The sequence below is a fragment of the Phymastichus coffea genome, unplaced genomic scaffold (genome assembly GCF_024137745.1).
Source record: "Phymastichus coffea isolate CEN01 unplaced genomic scaffold, Cenicafe_Pcof_1.1 PCOF00003, whole genome shotgun sequence".
Classification (NCBI taxonomy): domain Eukaryota; kingdom Metazoa; phylum Arthropoda; class Insecta; order Hymenoptera; family Eulophidae; genus Phymastichus; species Phymastichus coffea.
The window spans coordinates 13728507-13734738 of NW_026706814.1; the positions used below are offsets into that span (position 1 = coordinate 13728507).

Sequence of the window (6232 nt, forward strand, 5' to 3'; positions counted from 1 at the left end):
GGAGTTTCTTTCTTTTCATTTTTATTATTTTTTTTTTTTTTTTTTTTCGAGGGCACTTCCACATCCAACTCTATTATTACGCGCGCACGACTTGCAAGCTCTCCGTCTGTCGAGCGCGCGCGTATCAAAAATAGAAAGCACCGCGCGTTTTCAAAATATTCGGCACCGGCGTGGATTCGTTACAAAACGAGACGCGCGGTGGGGTGTAACAGCGCATTCGGCATTTCTCTTGCGTTACGTCAAAGAACTCGCGTTCGCTAAGTGACTCCTTTTCTCCCTCTCTCTCTCTCTCGAAGCCGGACGCGCGAAATCGGTGTCGTGCTTTATCGACGGTAAACAAACGCAATTAAACTTAATGTTATTTTCTTCCTAGACATCTTTTCGCCTTACGTAAGAGCCTTTGGCTGCTCATCCTTAGACGCGCACGAGCTTCCAGCACATTGCTGGCTTCGATGACGCAAATAAATACATATCGGACTAATTTTGCAGGCATGCTTCCCTCCTTTTATTGACGCGAGAGCCAACGGCGAGTTTGCATCGCCTACTTTGGCCGCGTTATTGAGAGCTACTGAAAACGCTGGCTGCAATTATTGACCAGACGTTCAATCATACGCCAACAAATTATCATTAAGCGTCAGTGTCTAGCACCGCCTACTTCGAAACGGCTTTTTTTTTCGTTCAGAAAGTTGTCGCTTTTAAAATATATCTATCGGAATAATATCGATACGTATCTACAGATAAATATTATTGCAAACGATTCCAGGGAAAACATGTCGCAATCCAACATCTATCTCATCATTTTACCGGTTAGAATTATTAATAAAGACTTGATTAGACTTCCTGTAATAACCGCATACAAATAAAATTCAATGAATTTCCTTTTCCAACGATTCATACTCATCGATTGCATCAGCAGTGTGATTCTATCTAATTTTTTTCAGCAGTTGGTTGTTTAGTTGTGCAAATAAAAAAAAAGAAAATAGTTTCAACATTGCGCGATGGCGTATCCTCTTTCGTTACCTAATTCAATACGGCGAACAACAAACAAGTGCAAGAAAGAAAAATGCTAGTCCGTGTGGTGGAGAAAACAATAAAGGCTATGTAGGAAGTATCGATCAGACGAGTCTATACTGAAATAAATGTACTGAATGGTCGTTACGTTGGTGTAGGGAGGATACATCTCATTCATTCATGTATGAGCTCTCATTCGTCTTGACACTTGAAAAATACTATCTGGTTTTTTTTTTCACAATAGCTAATCATAAATAAGGAAGATTAGATGAAAAGCTTTGGTAAGGCAAACGTAAAGTCGTTAACATCAGGATTGGAGAAGTACGTACACGCGTCGCTTTATTTGTTTGTTGGATCGATAATTCGAATCGTTGAAGCTCAAGGTTCCCGCGAAGAAAGTCATAATTTGAGGCTCGTTTCCGAGACGTCGATTCGAAACTGGCTTCGCGTTCGGTGCCGTTCAGCCGAAGCCTGCTGCAGTTACGTTTATAACGTACGTTTGGCCAGCGTGTAAATAGTTGGCGCGCGAACAGAGAACTGACTAGAACACGTTTCAATAGCGTAACGAGTTTGGGTTAACCAGTTTTCTCGCGCGCCGCACTTCGTTATTTTACACTCGGGCTCCGTGATAATGGGATTCGCGTTTTTGACATTACACCGGTGTGCCGTGGCAAAACTCGGCGAGCGTTTCGCGCGATAAACCGCGCCGGGCTCGCGTCTTTTGTTCGCGAGCGACTCTCGGCGGCTAAGAGTTTTGCCAGCTGGTTTATCGGGGATACCCGAACTGAGCTCACGGAAAGTCGGCGCGGGAAGAAAAAAAACAAAAGGGAGAGAAGCCAAACTTCTCGAGGGGGAGTCGAGCTCGTTATAAACTGCAGTTTTCAGAGCAAACAATTATTATCGAGAGATGAATATGCCGTTAGTGCTTTCAAAGCCGCTAATTATTCGGGCAAACAGCGTCCCCGAAGTTTTCTAACCAAATTTTCAGCGGCTGTTGCAGCCTTCGCGCTAACTTCAAAGGGTTCCACAATTTTTTTAAAGCTTTATCTTTAACCTATATTACGGGTACGCACAGATTTCATAGGGGATAAAACGCACACAGAACGGAGAAAAAAGAAGAAGCTCCAACAAAATATCCCGGGCCATTGATATGCGTGTATACGTATCACGGGGCGGACGATTTTTCGTACTAAAACGCGTCGTGCCGTAAAAATATCAAGCCGCGGACACGCAACGAGAGACTACATCAAGCGGCTTTTCCTATTAAAAATGCAGAGTCAACAGCGTAGCGCGCGCACAACAGTGTCGGCATTTGGCATTCAAACGGAGAGGGGGGTCCCTTAGGTGAGCTATTCTCGTCCCTCTTTCCGGCCTGCGTGGGTCGCAAAGGAGAGAGAAAAAATTATGAAAAAGTTGAAGTACTCGATAGTCGCGATGCACGGCTCGGTCCGATTCGCGTAAAAGCCGCCACTTCCCGGAAACTCGCGTCTTCTGTACTCGAATCGGCAATAACCGTTACGGCAAATACGTCGTCCGTCGAGTCCGTCTGGGAGGCTCAGTGCGTCCGAGCACGTGTTTCGAGGAGGTACGTGAGGTCGTCGGCGTTCCGCACAAAGAGAGAGAGAAAGAGAAAGAGAGAGCGAGCGTCCTTGTCTGGCTGCGCGCGCGGCTGCGGCGCTGAGAAAGGGTCAACGATCAAGGTTGGCAAAGAGCGGCGGTAACTTACGCGCGACTCCTGAGCAGCTTGGGCGGCTTTGCGGCCGACGTCGATCCACTGTCCATTCAGCGTGCTCGCTGTCCGTGGGCGACCTTGAGCGGCCAGCTCATCTTCCCGTGTGGCGCTCTTCTGTCCCCCTCGGCTCTGCAGGAAAGGGAACCAGTTTTTCCCCTCCTGCCCTGCGCGTGCACTCCTCCGAAAGCCGCTGCTGCTCCGCCCGTTACACTTGCCCCGGCGGCCAGTCCGAGAATTGGCCAGCGATCGCGATCGCTTCCAGCGACCGCGGACAACTGAACCACGCCACTACGCGACACTCGTGCAGCTGTGGCCACGATTTCGGGACTCGATCGGTTTGCGCACGCGCGCGACTCGTCCGTACACTCGGGCGTCCGTATCCCGCGGCGTCTCGCCACCGACTGACTCGCTCGCTCGAGCGAAGGAGCCCGCTCGGCTGCCTGCCTCCGTCCACCGGCGCAGCGCCCGACCAGCCGACCGTCCCGTGGCGCGCGGAGTCATTGGTCGATTCCGATCGCGCGCGCGTGTGTGTGTTGCATGTACCTAGCCGACGCTGACCCTTCGTCCGCACTTGGTTCTCTTCCCGATGCCGCGCCGACTCGTGTGTGCTCCTCCGGCTGTGCTCGCTCGCGCGCGAGGCTACTGCTGCTGCTGCTGCTGCTGCTGCTACTGCCGACGCTGCTTCACGCACGCAGAATTTTTGAGCTCGCCGTATACGTCGTTCTGTGCGTATACGCGTGCGTGCACTCTGCACGGTCGTTCAACCTCGCCGTTTTACCCGAAATTTTTACCTTCCTTTTCGAAAATTCGAGAATCACGCGCGAAAGCGGCCAGGAATTTTTGCGAGTGACACTAATTTAAATTTGGCCCGCGGTGTGCCAGCACGCTAGTTACATTCCGGAGCGCGCAAGCGGCCGTCGCGAACAATCGCAGGGACTGCGTTAGAAACGTTGCGCAGCAGTGCTCGCGGACGACAAGGGTCCGCACCACTCGGCAAATTCGACGTGTCTCTCGCCGTGAAGTGCGCGATCGACAGTACGGCCTTTGACGATCGAGGCCTTTCGCGCTGTCGCTCACTCGAGCCAGCGTTCAAAAAGAAATGGTACTATAGCTACATAATACGCGCGTTCGCTTTGTCGAGGGCGTTACGTGATACACGCACGCACGGCGCTGGCGCGGTGCAGTGGATGTGGAGTCGCTGCACGCTGCGACGGTGACACGCGAGTAAGAGCGAAGTGACTAGGAAAATATTTTATTAGACAGGCGGAAGTGTAGTGCAGTGCGCGGCGCGCTCGTAGATTTCCCCTATGTATTCGTCGGCCCTCGAGCCGCTCGCTCGGGCAGGTGCCACGTTACCAACAAAGCAAAAAAAGCCGCGCGACTGAACGGCTAAAAAAGAAACGGCCATGTGGGCAGCGACACTCCGATATTATTACCCCTTCGTCGAATCAGCTGGTTTCGCTCTGCAATTTTCAACGGGAAATTTCGAATGCGAGCCACAGTTAGGAGTTTCATTTTCTTTATGAACGTGGCGCATTTTGTTGACTCGGCAAATCGGGCGCGCCGTTAAATCCAGTAATTTATTGCACATTCTTTCCAGCCGATGATTCAGGCAGCCTTAGTAATACGGCGTTCAATGCGAGAGGTAAATTTATGCTGATTAATTTTCCACGAAGCGCGACCTGCAATACAATATTAATAACGTGCGCGGGACGCTTCGCGAATAATAATAATAATAATAAAACAAGCCATTCTAATTAGCGATTTACATCGCTCGGCTTTATGCGGACTAATAGCGCGCGATTTGATTTCCGCCCGCGTTTAATTGTGACCTCAAGCGCTCGCAATCAACGTTTAGCGAATTGCGAATCGAACGAAAACGAAGGGAGGAGGCTGCAAATCGGATTGTCCCGTTGAAGAACGGCGCATTTTGATGCGCGCAGCCGGCTCGGACGATTTCATCGTGGCGCGACACGTCGTTAAGCGCCGCTCGCGAATTAAGAGATCGCCCGTCCCGTTCGGTGCTCGTTCACGCGGCTCGCGGGCTCTCGGCAATTTTCCGGCTTGGCCGCGCGCGCTTCTTACCTGCCGTCCCCCGGGACGCCTCCCACCCGCTCGTCGCGCCTGGCGCCGCGGTGAAACAGCCCGGCCGCGCGAATCAGCGCCCACGTAGCGCAGTGCTCTGGCGGTGGGCTTTGCCTCCGACTTTCGCGGGCACGCGCTCGTCGTCGTTCAATTTCCCTCGCGACCATTAGAAAACTATTAGGGCGTTTTCCGAGACGAGGGCGCCGGAGAGGAGCCGAGCTGCCCGTTATATTTGAAACCGAAGTGCAGACGCCAATTTTTCACTGTCTTCGGGCACTTTCGGCGAAAGCGCTTGATCCCTCGTTCGGCGAACTGCGAATAATTGCCGTGGGGCGCGATCGGTGGGCGTCTTCGGCAAGATTCGCAGGAACGGAATATACATTTTTCGCAGCTGTAGCGCGATGAAGCAACGGCCCACGGAAATATCGAACGCCAGCTCGCGACAAAACTGCACGGCTGTTGACGCGAAACTCGATTGCCCATTTGTTTTGCGCAGCTTACGATCGTCAGCGCCTATGGGAATTCATAAATAATCTTTATCCGTGAAATTTCAGGAGAGACGCATATCAGAAAATCACTATCGACTATCGGACGGTCTTTCAGTATCGCGAAGCCAATTGATTGTAATTGGGCGTTGGCAGTAAATTTAACTCTCGAGCGACAATCAAGATCTTCAACTCTTCATCGAGCTCTGGATATTCGAGTCGAAGCGTCGCAAAAAAAAGAGCATCGTTAACGGGCAACTCGACTTGCGCCGCTCTTAAAAGGTTCGCGGCTGCGGCTGGAGTTCGCAGAAAGGAGAGAACCGGCGAGAGCCGTGGAGCTGCTCGTCGAAGAATGCATAATTTGTAGGCTGACGAGAGAGCGAAACCGTTGAGAGTAGCCATCCGACGAGCGGCGCCTGCGGAGCCGCAGAGAGCATGTAAAAGAATCGCGAGTGGCGCGTACGGCGTTTAGGCGAGAGATGTGCCCATTGTCTGGTTTTTGTCGTGGAGACGAGCGCATCGTCGCCGCGGGCGGCCCGTCAAAATGTCGCGCGCTCGCCTTGCGCCGCCATTGTCCCGTCGCGCCAATTATGCTGATTCGGCGACGCGCGCGCGCCGATCGAGGGCTCTTCCGTTCGTTCCGGCGAGGTCGACAATGGCCGCGCGCGCCTCGTTTCCTCGTTATCGTTGTTACTTCTCGCGCGCGCATCCCCGATCGCTCGGGACAATTATCCGGACGCGCGAGCGCAAGCGTCGCCTCGCGAGCCTCGGGGAAAACTGAGATCCGCTTTAGGGCAAAGCGACCGAGTCGGCCGTGCTCCTGGGAACTCCCAGGCGCGTGCGTTCGATTGGGATTTCATTAGGATCGTCCAGTGGCGCCGCGCGCGCGATGGTTAATCGCTCTCGCACCGCCGACCGT

The 6232-nt window shown here is 52.4% G+C and overlaps 1 protein-coding gene across 1 annotated transcript in view; it reads right to left on the bottom strand.

Annotated features, from left to right (window-relative positions):
- The window catches only part of LOC131665179 (uncharacterized), a 34643-nt gene extending 31517 nt beyond the window's left edge, over window positions 1-3126 (bottom strand). The window contains exon 1 of the mRNA XM_058936897.1: window positions 2738-3126. The gene's annotated coding sequence lies outside the window, so the exon portion shown is untranslated. The remainder of the gene's footprint in view (window positions 1-2737) is intronic.
- Between the last annotated feature and the right edge of the window lie 3106 nt (window positions 3127-6232).